The sequence below is a fragment of the Acromyrmex echinatior genome, chromosome 6 (genome assembly GCF_024713525.1).
Source record: "Acromyrmex echinatior isolate Ae372 chromosome 6, ASM2471352v2, whole genome shotgun sequence".
Lineage (NCBI taxonomy): Eukaryota > Metazoa > Arthropoda > Insecta > Hymenoptera > Formicidae > Acromyrmex > Acromyrmex echinatior.
The window spans coordinates 3,451,253-3,466,873 of record NC_141857.1 but is presented as its reverse complement, the minus strand read 5'-3'; the positions used below and the strand labels follow the sequence as shown (position 1 = coordinate 3,466,873).

The following is a 15,621-nucleotide window of genomic DNA, read 5'->3' as shown; positions in this document are numbered from 1 at the left end:
AAGTACAAGGTCCTGAGAATATGAAGAAACTATCAAAAGTAACATTTTTTTTATATTTCAAAGTTTATTGAGATTTTTTTATACGTGTCATATATAAGAATTTATTTTTAAATGGTCTATTTGAATTATTATAAACTTTCGATAAAATACACAGAGAAATCTATAAAATAAAAGCATAAGTAAAGATTACGGTTATTTTAAGTAATGTGGCGCAATCATAAAATATAACCAGAATTTGATTAAAGTTTAATTGGTAGAAAAGATTGTGTAAATTGATTCTCTAATTTCAATAATTTTAACTTTGTAGTTTATTAAAAAGAAGCACACATTAAATATAATTGAGTATAATTTGGTTTCAGTTTACACAAATAATCAATATTTATAATTAGAATGATATAAAGTATACAGAAATATATAGTATGAAATTATGCTCTTGGAAAAGCATAACAAAAAAACAGATGAAAGCGGAAAAAGTGTATTTTTGTTTCATATTATTTTTAGTAAAATTTTAAAGGAGCAAAATATTAACAAATATTTAATGCTATTTATTACAAAATGTATAATTTTTTGGACATGAAACAAAACAAGGAAAAGTGCGTCGATGCGACGTTGCAATTTCATTATGTCCATGTGTGGGAAAGATTAATTTTGAACAAACGGATGTTACTGCCATATTAATAATTATATATGTATTTATGATACAATTGCGAGATCCGTCGGAAAATATCGGAATTGAGTAGATGAAAATACATATTATACAGAAATGAATCTGTATAACGAGTCGGGAGTTGAAATAATTTGCATCTTACTGCGCTAAGTTTTAATTACTCAGAGAGCGATGTTCGTCCAACAATCCCTCAAAGTCTTGGGTGTTGAAAATTGTTTTACGACTTATGGCGAGACGTGCTCTATCACATTTACCAGCTGCGCAAAATTGGATATCAGTGCTCTTTGCTTAATTAACTGACTTAATTATTATTTAAATATATTATTAAACGCAACATTAATCGATCAGTGATAGAAATTCCGTTTCTTAATCTAATTTATTTATGAGCTTTCTGTTTCTAAAAAAAGTTCAAAATTGTTACTTATACGATGTATTTCAAGTAATTCAAGTAACGCAGAGCGACACGCAGTGCGTGCACACAATGATATGATGATCTGTAAATCATTCATTTGTTTCCAGTCTGGAGAACGCAGTTACAATCGATGGGAATTGGAGTATATCGTTACACGTGCGGTCCGGTGCCGAACCACGAGTCGGAAACGTTTCCTGATCATTAGGAAGAACTACAATAATCGCGCTCAATGATTTGATTGAAACTCTGATCGACGATGTAGCCATTCGGGATCAGTCCGATGCATTTGCGGTTTCTCAAATTTGCTGCACCGGGGAGTTAATTACCTACGAATACTTAAGTGATCGAACAATTCTGTTGGAGCCTGGTAGGATGATAATTATCTAGGGACAGCTTCGGATTTAACTCGAGCGAATCAATCAAACAATCGGTACATCTGCGAATTCTCGCAATTTCTCTGCCTCCTTCGTGACATCTCATATCTTTAGTATTCTCTCGCATTAATTCGCTTTCAAATATGCTAAGCGTAAAGCAGCGAAATTGAAAATCGCTAAAGTTTGACCGTTAACTCCCAAGAATCATTTTCGTCGGATTCGCATTTATATGCCTTCATAATTTCTCTCGTCTGATTTTAATGAAGAATTAATTGAAGATTACTCGCTGTTTATACACATCAACATCTGCGCATCTTTGTGCCACGTGTGTATGCGTGCTGAGCTACTAACAGTGCTGGTATTAATTACAAGTATGTTTGAACTGGGAATTGCAAATGCGCCGAGCGTTTTGCGCTATTGATGTGACGTTGAACATATCTTTGTGCTGTAACGCAGCCAGCAGACAAATATCGAGCAGCAGTCTTGCTGTTTATTTCTAGCTTCGTATCATTCCTGTTTCTTAGTAGTTAAATTCATTATAACTCTATGTAAAATCTTAACAAAATAATTTTGATAACTATAAGTGAAATTTAGATTGATAAGAATTTATTTATAAAATGATTCTCGGAAGATGGCAAATGAAAATGAGTATAAAATCTTATTAGCTTTAATTTATTAGGTGTTGGAATTAATTCGTAGCGTTTTACAAGTGATGGGAAGTACTTTCATTAATGTATTTTTTAATGCTCATGTGAAATAAATAACATTCTTTCATTAAAAACGCTACGAATTAATTCCAACACCTAATATGATTATGTTTCAACGCCGAAATCGAATCAGCGCTGTTTAGAACTGAAAAATGTATATATAATGTATTTATAAATTTATGAACATTATTAAACATTGAGATCCATTTTGACTGAATATAGATTTTTTTTGTATTTGATTTATTCTGTCAGTCTAAATTGTATTTATAATTACCAGTGTGTTGTTTATAGTTTTATTATGAATTTAATTTTATCGACTATATATATATATATATATATATATATATGTACTACTATATATATGTATAAATTATATCTACTCATATTTGGCTGATTCAATTTATTTATATATTTAGTAAGTTATCTATTAAATAGTTCCAAGAAAGGATCTCATAAACTGATGCGCGATATCAAATTCAAAAACTTTCTCATGTTATATCAGTAATTCGATCATGTAATATCAGTAGTTCGATCGATGCAGTCATAATGAGTCGAGGTTTTGTTTGAAAAAAAAGGGATACACCCAGAGAAAAGATTGCTTCGATTTAAAGAAATTTCGGTTAAATGAAAAAAATTCTTTGATTTATGAAAAAATTTCTTTGATTTAAATATGATTTTTTAAAATCAAAGAAATTTTTTCATTTAATCGAAATTTCTTTAAATCGAAGCAACCTTTGTTCTGGGTGTAAGATTGAAAATAGTTTTATAACGGTTTCGACTTGAAATACTTTTGGTGGAATCACAGACGCTGTTGTTTTCTTAAAACTTACGTCGTATAAGCAACTCTAGTTCTCTTAAGCTGTCTGAACCATCTTCTCATTTTGAAGTGAGTTGTTGGAGGTTGAAGAGAGTTCGTGGTCGTCTCATAAGCTTGCTTGGGATACAAGTAAATTTTCTCGGCTAAAAGTTCGCGGTAACTCCGAGCCGGTGGATAACTCGTGTGGACATTCTTGAGGAAACTATACATACTTTCTTTTATTTCCTTTGTTTTAACGCGATATTGTAGAATTTTTTACAGATCATATTTTCAGAAAATAATTCGCATATAATCCACACATATTTATAATTATAAAATTATTAATATAAATATATAAATGTACGTCGCATATATATATTATAATGTTTAGTAAATTTGTATAATTAAAGGTGCACAAAATGACACCATAAATATTATTGTACATATCATTAATATAATAATTTCAATTATTACTCGATTACTGCATTTATTGCGTATGTATATGATTGGTTTGCACACATTTGGTTTGTGTAGGATTATAAACTTCCATGTACCGCGCTTTCGGAATGATATCAAGTAACTAGAGATGCGTTCGGGAAAACGCTATTAGCGCTATTTGGGTCATCTTTGTTTTATGTCTAATGAATGATGAAGACATAATATAATTTAAAATATAATAGTAATAAGGCTCAATAAATTTAAAAAACGAAAGACAAAGGGCTACGAGCCTAAAACAGTCGTTATAAAATAAAAATTATTAAATCATTAATATATAAAATAAAATGTCATCTAGTTAAAATATAAACTTTAATTTGCCGGTAACAATAGGAGTAATGACTATATTTCATCGCATTGCCTAAAAATAGACGACGTTTACATTATATTGACACGCAACAGAAGAAACAAGTTATATTTGTCTATAATCTACATACACAGTCAAGAGAAATACATGATTTTCGATTACAACATTCCTGTAACATTTATTCTAAATTGAGCGATCTTAATTATGTAATATTAACTATGTAATATTTCCACCGTTTTTTACATTGATAATGATCCAACAGGGATCGAAACCTTTGTTTTTGTTTCGTTTGTTACCAGCAAATTAAAGTTTATATTTTAACTAGATGACTTGTTTTATTTATTAACGGTTTAATAATTTTTATTTTATAACGACTTTTAGGATTCATAGCCCTTCTTTCTGTTTTTTATAATTTAAAATCTTATATATCACGATCCAAGCTTCATGTCATTGGAATATTTGTTGATTTTGATAATCGTCACGGTAAACGGATTATAAATTCATTTGTCAAGACATTCTTGTTAAAATTAAAGTCGGATGTGCTGGAACCGGTATATAATATACAAGCACAAGACTCAAGTGACGCATGATCTGTCGGAGTCGACTAAATATACATAGGCGAGAGTTTTCATCCTTCCGTTCTATCCATCCGTCTATTCTTCTTATATCTTGTTCCCCTTCTTATGCCTTCTTATATCTTCTCCCTCGCTAGAATGGTAGTCTCATCAGCCCCCTCGAAGCATCCATCCAACAGCTCGTCAAGCTTTCAACGGATATTACAAACTTCACCTTTCATCCATTTTCCGCTTCGAGCGCAGCGGCGACAATCGCGAGTCGACGAGTACCGTACTCACTACCTGACCTACTACGTCATTATCTCGGTTTTTTTTTTTTTTTACCGCGTAGCGATACTCGATTCTTTCCGATTTCCCTCGCGCAATCGTTAACCACGATCGTTCGCTCAGAATTTGCTAATAGTAATAAGATGGTGCCCTCGCGGGATGAATATCGCATTAATTACGCGGGAGTATCGCTCAAGTGATGATGGATACATATGAGATCACTTTGGTTATTGCAAGCGAGGAGCAATTAAAATCTCGCAAGTGTGTTATTTACGGAACATCGGCACGTAATTAAGAAGATGCGCACGAGTGCTGGTTATTACAGCATATTGTGATAACGAAGCTGAAGATCTCTCTTGCTTGTTCGTTGCACAGAGAGATCGAAAACCATGCCTAAACTTAGGATACAATTAGTTGAGAAAAAACGTTATCGTTATTTTTAGATAGCGAAGATCGATATTATCGAGATGTTAAAAGAACGTTTTTACAAATTTAAATTCTGATAATGGCACATTTATTTTTATTACGCTTGTGCGTGTGTATTATTACACAACTTTACCATATTTACATCAATAAAACAATTACAAAAACTTTGCCAGGCTGTAAAGAGCCGATATCGTCCCGCGTGATAAGAAGTCTGGTAATAATCGTTCGGATGGGTAGCGATCGATTGGTTTCTTCCGACGCGCGCGTCAACTGGGTCATCATAATTACGCGTTGGGAGAAACGATCATTTCATTCGTCCCTTTTTAATTCAAGCATGTCGTTGGACTCCTGCGAGTCTCTCGACGACGATGCCACCGTGGTCGGCTAATTTGTATTCATGAGAGCGAATGGATCGCGACGGTGCGCTTCGGTAGGGAGACGCGTAAAAATCTTCGGTTTCCGTCGAGCGGACGTGGAAAAAGCACCGGCATGTCGGTGCGCTCGACGCTTATTGCGACCAAATTTCAATCCGTTCCGCATCTCTGCAGGGCGCCCGACACATTGGGATGAAAACGTTCCGGTTGCGTTGCGCAAAAAAAATACCGATGCGATTGGCGCAGTGACACTTTTAACGCGCTTTGCCTTGACATCTCTATTTTACGCTTATATGTAACTTTTCAAAATTGAAATCGTTAGGAACCTTAATTAGATCGATTTATATTCCGAAACATTATACAGGATTGCCAGAAAAATTGAAATCGAGAAAACATTAGGAAATTTTCTAGAAAATAAAAATTCTTAGTTTTAAAAAAGTTTGATATGCATACATCATACCTACTATCAATTTAACAATTAATACAAGCAGTGTCAGCAATATTAATAGTAATTTACAGTTTACATTGCTACATAAAATTGCTCTCTCAACAAAATATTTTACAGTTTTCAAATTAGAAAATATAAAAAAAGTTTCATAATACTAGATACTGAAAATCAGAGAAAATCATGAAATTTTATCTGGAAATCAGGGAAAATGGAATTTCAGAAATTTGTAATAACTGATTATATATATCATTTATCTCGTTAACGCTTTAATTATCGAATAGAAATATTTATTTTTTTCTCCGTTTTGGGTTAATCTCTCTTTTACAAAAATGAAGTGCTGTAGTTGAGTTTCTCTTTTTCAGTAAACAAACGCGCATGGTTGATCGTCTTTACGTGGAAAATTTTATAAATTTTTTTTTTTTTTACCGTTGTTGCATCGTGTACGCGCATAGGGGCGTGGCAGCGAGAAGATAAAGCGAAGTGCGGATTTAGTTTTACAACTATGACGACGAAAGCATTTTTCTTGTTATACGGCTTAACGTGCCACAGCGAAACATTGCGAGGCACGTATTTCTTTCTCTCTGGGTCCCCGGGACTTTGATTTGAGCCGTATGAAGCACTCTCACGACCTTAATTGATTCTAGCTGACGTACGCGCTACTGCTCCGAAGAGACGCTCACACAGACTCAGCAGAAACGTGTGATACATATTTAAAGAGGAAAAAGGGTCGCACCATTTTTATAGCGCAGCTACCAGTTTCACATACGACCTCTGTGTCTGACGAGCGCGAAAAGTGTCGTGACCACGTTTTTGCGGTGTCTGGCATACATCAGTGTCTCGCTTTCCTTAAAAAGCTCGGGATCTCTCCACGGTATTACAGCAAGCAGATGCAGTATCGTAATTATAAATTTAACTAAACGTATCAATGTGCAAGCAATCTTGAATGAAACGCGAATTATCAGCCGTGTGTATTCGAAAATTATTTTTTTTTTTTGCAGCGGATCGCAAAATGTTCGCAGTATATTTTTGTCGAGAAAGTGACACTTGAAGAAAAAACCGCGCGCAACTAAGAAAGTTAAGAAGACGTAATTCAGTTTTCACCACGCGTTGAACGAAACTTAACTTCCGTCTTCCGCTTTTCTTTTTCGCTCCGTTAAGTCGCACAAAAATGTCGCGACGGGATTTCCCGGCGTTTCCGCATCACATTAATTACAGCGCCGGATTTCGCGCGACACAATGATTCGACGAATTATTTTAATGAAACTGCAAGCACCGATACATCTGGTGTAAAATATGCTCAAATAATTTCCCGCCAATTATTATCATAATTGGCTTATGAATATGCATGCGTCACAACATTAACCTTTGTCCCTATCGTTTCGTCCTGATGACGTTTATGCGTGAGCGCACCCCACGTATCCATATACGTCGGCGCCATGTCGGTTTCGCTATTGCTCGAACATCTGCACACTGCGATGGAGAGCTGCAAATGTCGCTGGAAGAGCGGGTAAACTACCGCGTTTCCATGCTGCAGTATGGAACAACAACAGCAGCAGCAGCAGCAGCAGCAGCAGCAGCAGCAGCAGCAGCAGCAGCAGCAGCAGCAAGCAGCAGCAAGCAGCAGCAAGCAGCAGCAGCAACAGCCTGATTGATCCGTCGATAATGAGCGCGCGCACGATGCACAGCAACGTAAATCGCATAAATCGTGAACAGAAATATGACGGGCCGTTTTATGCGGCAGCCGAACCCCTAATGCAGTGTACGCACATCGCGTGAAGAGGCCGCGCCGCGTACGTGAGTGCACTTTTGCAATTTTCATGATTTATTCCGCCCGCGGCGATCGTAATCGACGTAAACTCTGTGTCGAACCGTGTATGACGCCGAACAATGTATCCGGCATAAATACGATCGGTGCAATTTCGCAGCCGCGTAATACGGCGTATCAAAAGCGTTCTTATGATTTTCATGATATCCATTCGCGCCGACCGTAATCAGTTTCGTGATTGCATCGCGGGATGGTCCGATCGAAAAATGATACGTGTCGCGAATCTCATTATATTGACCGGTGATTTATTTATCGGTTGTCAGCAGCGTGTCGTTGAAAAAAAAAATAATGAATACAAGTAAGATAGGATTATAAATGTAGTTTCAGCTAGAGATAAAGCGATACAATATATGTGCGTTATGCACACGTTAAAATCTTGTTGCAAGTAAAAAAATTACTTTTTTTTAACTTTTTTGTTTGTACTTTCTCTTTTACATTAGTGATTTATCACACGCGCGTTTTTTCGATTATTACGAGAAATGTAAATCCATGGAGGAATATTTACAGTACGATTTTCCGCAAATTGACATTATAATGCACTATTAATCTTTATACAGCTTTGGGCTTAAAATATGTTGAAGCTTATACTGCCATTTTTGCTCACGGTAGAAATAACGCGCGAAACAAATACCGTCAGTGGAAATATCGACGGTGGAAATACCTCGCTATAAATCTGTTTCGGGCGTAGCGTATCTTGAAGCGTCAGCTATTCGATGCTACGCGGTACAGTTTAACTATATTTTTTCCGGCATTCTCTGCCCACGAGTTTGCAGAAGGAACAGAGCCACATGCGATAACTTTCAGCTGTCATTTCGCAAACATAGTCCCGATCGATGAATTTTGCGGGAGCACTGTGGACTGTCTCCCGTCCTCGCTCGATCTGTCGCTGGATCGAAAACAAAATCGCCGGGCAATATAAATACGGGTCGTCAACCCCTGGGAAAATGGAGACGACACCGGCAACGCGTCGACGCGGATTATTTGGCCAGCCGTGCGACGCGACGTGCGGGCGCGCCGTCGAAACGAAACGCGACGCCCCGAAAATCGACAAATTCTATTAATACCCCGCATTAATATTCGTAATTGAGCGAGTATTTCGCGCCGTCCGGGATTCGGTTTTCCGCGGATCGTGCCCGACACTTCGACGTCCCGCGCTTCGACGAGCACGTACGACGGGGAAACGTTTGGAAAACCAATCAACGATGCTACACGCGTGATGAGAAAAATTTTTGGAATTTGCAACATACGGATCGATTGCGCCGATACACTGGAAACAGCTTCGGGCGATATCATAGAATAGCGAATCTACATGAAATTTTATCGGATGATGATACAGTTTTGAATTCCACTTCTTTCATCTACAAATTCTTTAAATAATTTTTGACTGTACAGTTGACGATTTTTCAAGACGAAGAAAACAAAAAGTCTAATTAATTCCGAAGCATAAATTGAAAGATTTTATTTTAACGAAACTTTTTACTAATCAGACATTGTCAAAGCTCGTTAAATCTTGTTTCACCGAAGAACTTTCAAGCGAGAAAAAGCGCACGACTTCTTATTGCCTCTTTTCTTTCTTACGACCATCTTCTAAGTTTTATAAAGAACGCTATAAGCCGGATACATCGTAAGATTGTTTTTCCCGCGTCGTTATAATGAGGGCTCTACTAAATACATGGGCTTTGTTTCTTTGAAGATTAGACGTGATAGCTGAGAAAACAAGCTCTTGACGGAGATTAATGACGGTGACCGTACATTGTGTCGCACAGGAGTACTTACTCCATCGCGATACATGTCACCCGCATTGACACGTTCGACGATCAACGTCAAAACACTTCAAGTTTTTCACTTAGCTACAGCTGGAAAACAATTTCACGGCATTAATGCGGGTAATAAATGACGTGCCAGTCGTAAAAGATGAGGCGGACGATCGGGCCGAATAATACGGCTCATAAGATCTGGTAAATCCGAATGAAAATATGACGGAATAGTAGCGAGCCTTATAAATGCGGCATAATTTAAGCTAACACGAAGGCGCTCGAATTCGTCTGATACTTCATATTCGAGTACTCAGGATTATCCGGATCATTTCTGCGTACTCGGTAATCGGATTTTCTGATTCGACACCTGCAGTCATAAAAGCAAAAGGGTCAACTGCCTTTTATGTTACGTTTTCCATTCACTGACAGAATAGTACGATCAATAGTATAGATCATATAATACGATCATAATGTGATGATTGAAAAATCTTATTTCAGATATATCTAGGACGTGTGAATAATTTTTAAAAATTTGAATTGTTTTATTTTGAAAAATTATTTTGTCAAAATATATCTACCTATATATAATTTTATACATACAATTTAATTATAACGTTATTATTACGTCAATTTTATTTTAATTACTCGTATATAAATATTTTAATATCACGTGTGAAATGACACATGTTCAATATTTTTACTCCAGTTTCGCACGCGCGAGTGTATATATATATATATATATGTATGTATAAATATATGTGTGTGTAGCTGACACGCTGGGCGCAATTACACGCATCCAAATTTAATATCGTTGCACGATCGGCAAATTCTTCGGCAGCGTTATCACATAGCAACCAATACTCGGAGGTACTTAATTAATTAACCGTTATCAGAATTTTACTCGCCAATACACACGCGACGCCGAGAGTTTCAAGAGGGGGATCCTACACGCTAATTAGTTACCGGACCCTTTGACAGTGATACTTTTTCGCACTTTAGAAACACGTGCGGAAGTAGCGCGATAATGACTCCTCGCATAAATAATAGTTGGACAATATCTAACAATAGCTTTTGTGCAATATATCTCAACTCTCAATAACTTTTCTCGAGAATTCAACTTTTGTTGAATAGCGGCGAATAGATATTGCACGGGAAATTTCAACGAAACCGGATCTGCAATTTTCCTATTTTTAAATTGTATTGTAAAATGATGTATAAATCTCTTGTCTGTTGTTACGTTCTATTATATAATCATGACTAATTTAAGATGGCAACGAGAATATACAGTATTTTATTTTCAATTTTGAAAATTTCTGTATTATTAAACGTTTGAATCTATAGATAAAAAGATTTTGAAAAGTGAAGTCTGTATTTTCTTAAAAATAAAAAATGCTTTTCTAGAGATAATTTTCCTTTATTTGAAATGTACGAATCTTCAGTAGATTGAAGTAAGACATCTCTAGTATGCTATATTATGTTGCAGTATTTGAATTGATCGAGCAAATAAACTCGTTGAGGAAACGACGAGAGAGAGACGAAACTTTAGAGTCGAGCAAACTTTACGCTAATTACCTCCACGGTATTTTAACACTGATACTCTTCGACAAGTCGGAGCAGCGATCGAAACGCGAGCGCGGCGGCGGAGGCGTTTACTGAAATTCAATTTAATTCCTCTTTTCTGCGAACGGAGATGTGTCAAAGTGCGCTTTTAACCTAATCAGATCAAGACACTAACAGATAATGCCAAGGTGCTTGTGCAAGCTAAACCGCGTATCAGCGTAACGGATGCAGCAAAGTTGAGCACGCATCACGGCACATAAATAAATTTAACTTTACGTGGGCATAATTTAATTTTAAATACATTCACACGGAAAATTATTTTACATTGATATAGTATGTGCGTGACATAAAATGTAAATTAGTTTCAATTATTAACGATTCCATTGTCACTACTTTATTATATTAAATTACTAAATGTGTATATGGAATAAATGTGACATATATTACCACATATTCTAGCTTTGCTGTTACTATATATTGATATTAACGAGAAAGTTTCTCCAAACAATTAACAGTATCATGGCCATTGCAAACATAAAATACGTCGAGAACAAAAGGCAAACGATTCTTTGGTATATGTCCAAATGAATTTATAAACTCCCACAGGGCATGATAAATATCTAGTCGAATACATGAAATTACTTTGCAGCAAAATTTCTGAGATTAATTCTCGCAATGTCCACAATATTTATATATAATTTTTATATATTTTATATATATATATAGATATATAAAGCATATCAGTTAGCCAATATAATAAGCCACACGAACGTTTCGTGCAAAACGAATCGCGAGTAAGCACGCGTGTAAATTTGATTACTGGTTTCATAGAATACGCGTCGAAAAGGGTGTGCGCGTTAACGCGGTAGTTTCCGGCCGAGCGCCGCAGAACGCTGCGTGAAATTTTTGTGAGCCGGATGAACTTGCGTCCCGTTTTATTTTTCATATCTTTCGCGAGATACGAGAATTTCTGTTCTTTTTATTTATTCGCTAAAAATAAGGGAGGCGCGTATACGTACGGTAACTCGAGGCAAGTCAAAGCCTCACGAACGTATAATATAATAAACACAGACACGGAGGCGACAAGCGTATAAGCGCCCTAAGCGTTTAAACGGCCATCGAACAAAGGAGCATTACGTAAAGTTGCTGCTATGTGCACAAAGCCAAATCATGCATCCAAAGTAACATGATAATCCGTTCGTAGCATATAAATTATTCTTTCATTTTTGTGTATTCCTAATTTTATTCTGTGGTATTTTTACTTATAAAGACTTCTATTGAGACATGATTAAGCGCTTCTGAATTTATACATTTTCTCCTGAGTGTATAACGAATCAAACGAGAAACGTATTCTACATCTCTTGATCTTGTATTTATATTCTATTGAAAAATTTAGCCAGTCTAGGACACAATAAATTTTACAAATAAAAAATTAGTCTGACTCGTCACATTTATAATCACGATTCAATAATTAATTCCTAGAAGACGCTATTAATATGTTCATTAATGATTTTTAAATATTTTAAATATTTTCCAAAGATAAAGACAAGAAAAATATTCGTGTGAAAAATATGTTTTGAATTGTAAAAGTTGGTTTTTAAAGCGCTGCTCTATTATTAAAATATATTTATTCTAAAAAATAATGTATGTGATAACTCCTTGTTATTGCACATTAATAAAGTTATAGCAATACATGTTTGTTTAAAGTTTATTTTTCCCACAATAATATTTATGAAATATTTACGAAAATTATTTTTAATAATTTTCTAACTTTTTAACGTTTTCTAACTTTTTATCATGAAAACAATGAAGTGAAATCGTGTGGTTTTAATGAATTAAGAAGAAAGAATAACATTAAATAGTTTCTGATTATGATAGTTTCTGCAATAATTTAATCTGACTTTAAAATTTTTTAAATTATTCTTTTTTAGATTAAAATTTTTTTTACGAGATAATAATAAACTAATTTTTATAAATTATTTTTCGATTCGAATTTTTTATTTCTCTAGCAAAGTTAATGTAATATTATTTTTACAATAAATATTTCTATTCTAAAATTCTTTATGGAACGAAATTATTTATTATTATTGGTGAGTTGATAAACCGTAACGAGTTTACAAAACATTGAATAAAATGTATAATAATAGTACATTTATTAAAATAGTGTATAATGCAACAAAATTTTTTAATTTTTACATTTGTTTTATTATCCATTAAATATTTCATCACATTTAGTGAAGTAATGAATAGTGATGAGCTTAGCTGTCAAAACGCGTTATCTATTTGAAACGCGTGTGAGAATTCGTTGTGCTAGATTTGCTTTACGCAAAGGGCTGTGCTAGATTCACGGATGTAAAAGGATTCGTACTTCCTGCGCGTTATTCTTCTGTTTCAATATACAATAGTACGATGCACGATGCATGCGATTAACGTCAGGAGTATTGTATAATTATATCACTTTATGATTAATACTCGCGTAATTTAATAATAACCGCATTTTCGCAAGTGTTGAATGCAACGAATCTAAAAGATGGTAGAAGTTTGGTATCAAGCGGAGCAACCGTGAGATAAATAAATTATTGTTTTTTATTTCATTTATTACGCGAAGAATATTTATTATTTTATGTGCAAATAAAAATTATTTAGCTGGATATTAATTATTCTAGACATTGCTATAATTTACGTATATTTGTATTTCATAATTTAACACGTAGTTTTTCAACGTAATCAGAACTCTGCCCGCATCATAACGGTGTGCGTGAGAGATGTACTATTTTTTTTATTTTATAAAGTAACAGATTTACATGAAAATTGTACCAAATACATATACATATGTGATATGTAAATGTATATATGTATTAATGTATATATGTATTATAAATCAAAAGAGTAAATAAATATAACGTTTCATAGAGATCTACTATTTTAGATTAGATAGGTTAAAACATTTTTTATTTATTATAAGTTTTTAATCTTTAAATTAGCATAACTGTTAATTTATTTTACATTTTATATCTTTTATCAAAAACACACTGAAAAAAAATTTCTGATTGAAAATGGACGAATCAGAATTTTCTGATTAAATTTATTAGAATTCTAGTTGAGATAACCGGAATTCTGGATGATACAATATTTCTGGTAAAATAACTAGAATTCTATTTTTATCAAAGAATAATTATATCAATCAGAGTTCTAATTATCTTAATTGGAATTCTCAAGTAGATTTAACCAGAAAATTCTGATTAGTCTATTTTCCATCAAAATTACTATTTAATCTAAACAGATTATTTTCTCAATGCATGTAAAATTTTTAAGAAATATAGTCAAATACTATAAACATTAATTTTGTGATTCATTTTTTATCACGATCTTTTTATATACATTAAAATTATTATATATATAAATTTAATTTTTGATTTTGCTATTTGAATAATTAATACAAGAAAAAGGAATGAAGTAAAACTAGGAGAAAAAAAATATATGTTCCTAGAATATAAAATTTATACTTAGCTCTTGTCATGATTTTTTACTTGCTTGATAAAGACTAAAATAAAATTTTCTTCTCAAATATTTTGTTAATATAGAGTTTGAAAGTTCTGCTTTAATCTCTACATATATTTTTAAGATTAAATATTATTTAAACTAATATATAAGAAAATATAATATTTAAGAAATTTTTCCGACATGCATACGAATATGAAATAAATATGAAAATACATTAAAAATCTCCTTTAATTAATTAATTTAGTAAAAAAGCACAATTACGATTTAATTATATTTATTCTTATGTTAATCTAGCTTTGTTTTAATTTTTCATAGTATTTATTCATATTTATCAATTGTTATATATGAATTATGATATACTTGAAATATAAATACAGATGAGAGAGACAATTATCTCTTCATACATAATACATTATAAAGTATTCCACAATAATATTTAATCTCGTCACAGGAGATATTTAATCGGTTTCTGATAATTTACCGAATATATATAATATTCTCAGTTAATCTCTACTAAAAATGAAATTTGAACTTATTTCAAATTACATTTTTAATAGAATTTAAAGCTGCTTTTATTTTTCTTTTTATTCCTTGTGGTTCTGCTAGCTTTATATTAAGTTAGCAATAACCACGAGTTTTTCTTCTAAATTGTATGTAGTACAAAGTTGTGTTTTGTAGCATGAATTAATACAAAATTAATACAAAAAAAACTAAATAGTTCAATAGATTTTTTCCATTTTGCTCATTTGATTCTTCTGACTCGATAGAAATTTAATAATACAAGATTTATGTTTCATCATCTATCATGATCATCTATATTGTAAATCCGAGCATTGATCTAGAAATCTGTTTATACTTTTGGTTTTCGTTGATTTTCATTTATGCCTTAATAGGATCGCATATAAAGTGCAATGTTATTAGCGGTATGATGTTTTGCGGGTAATTATAGATATTTTGAAATAAAGGATTTGATTCTCGAAAAATAAAAGATCAACAGCCAACGTAATCGCGTGTGAATTTAATTTAATTATCATGCACGGATTGTAACCGGTTTTCTATATTTGATTTGTCGCAATTTCACGGCGTCGGTATTAAATTGTTCGCTTTTTGTGCAATTAACTCCGATT

At 33.4% G+C, this 15,621-nt stretch overlaps 1 protein-coding gene across 1 annotated transcript in view; it reads left to right on the top strand.

The window, feature by feature from the left end:
• The window catches only part of LOC105145417 (neural cell adhesion molecule 2), a 227,251-nt gene that overhangs the window by 43,391 nt on the left and 168,239 nt on the right, over positions 1 to 15,621 (top strand). The gene's annotated exons all lie outside the window — the stretch shown is intronic.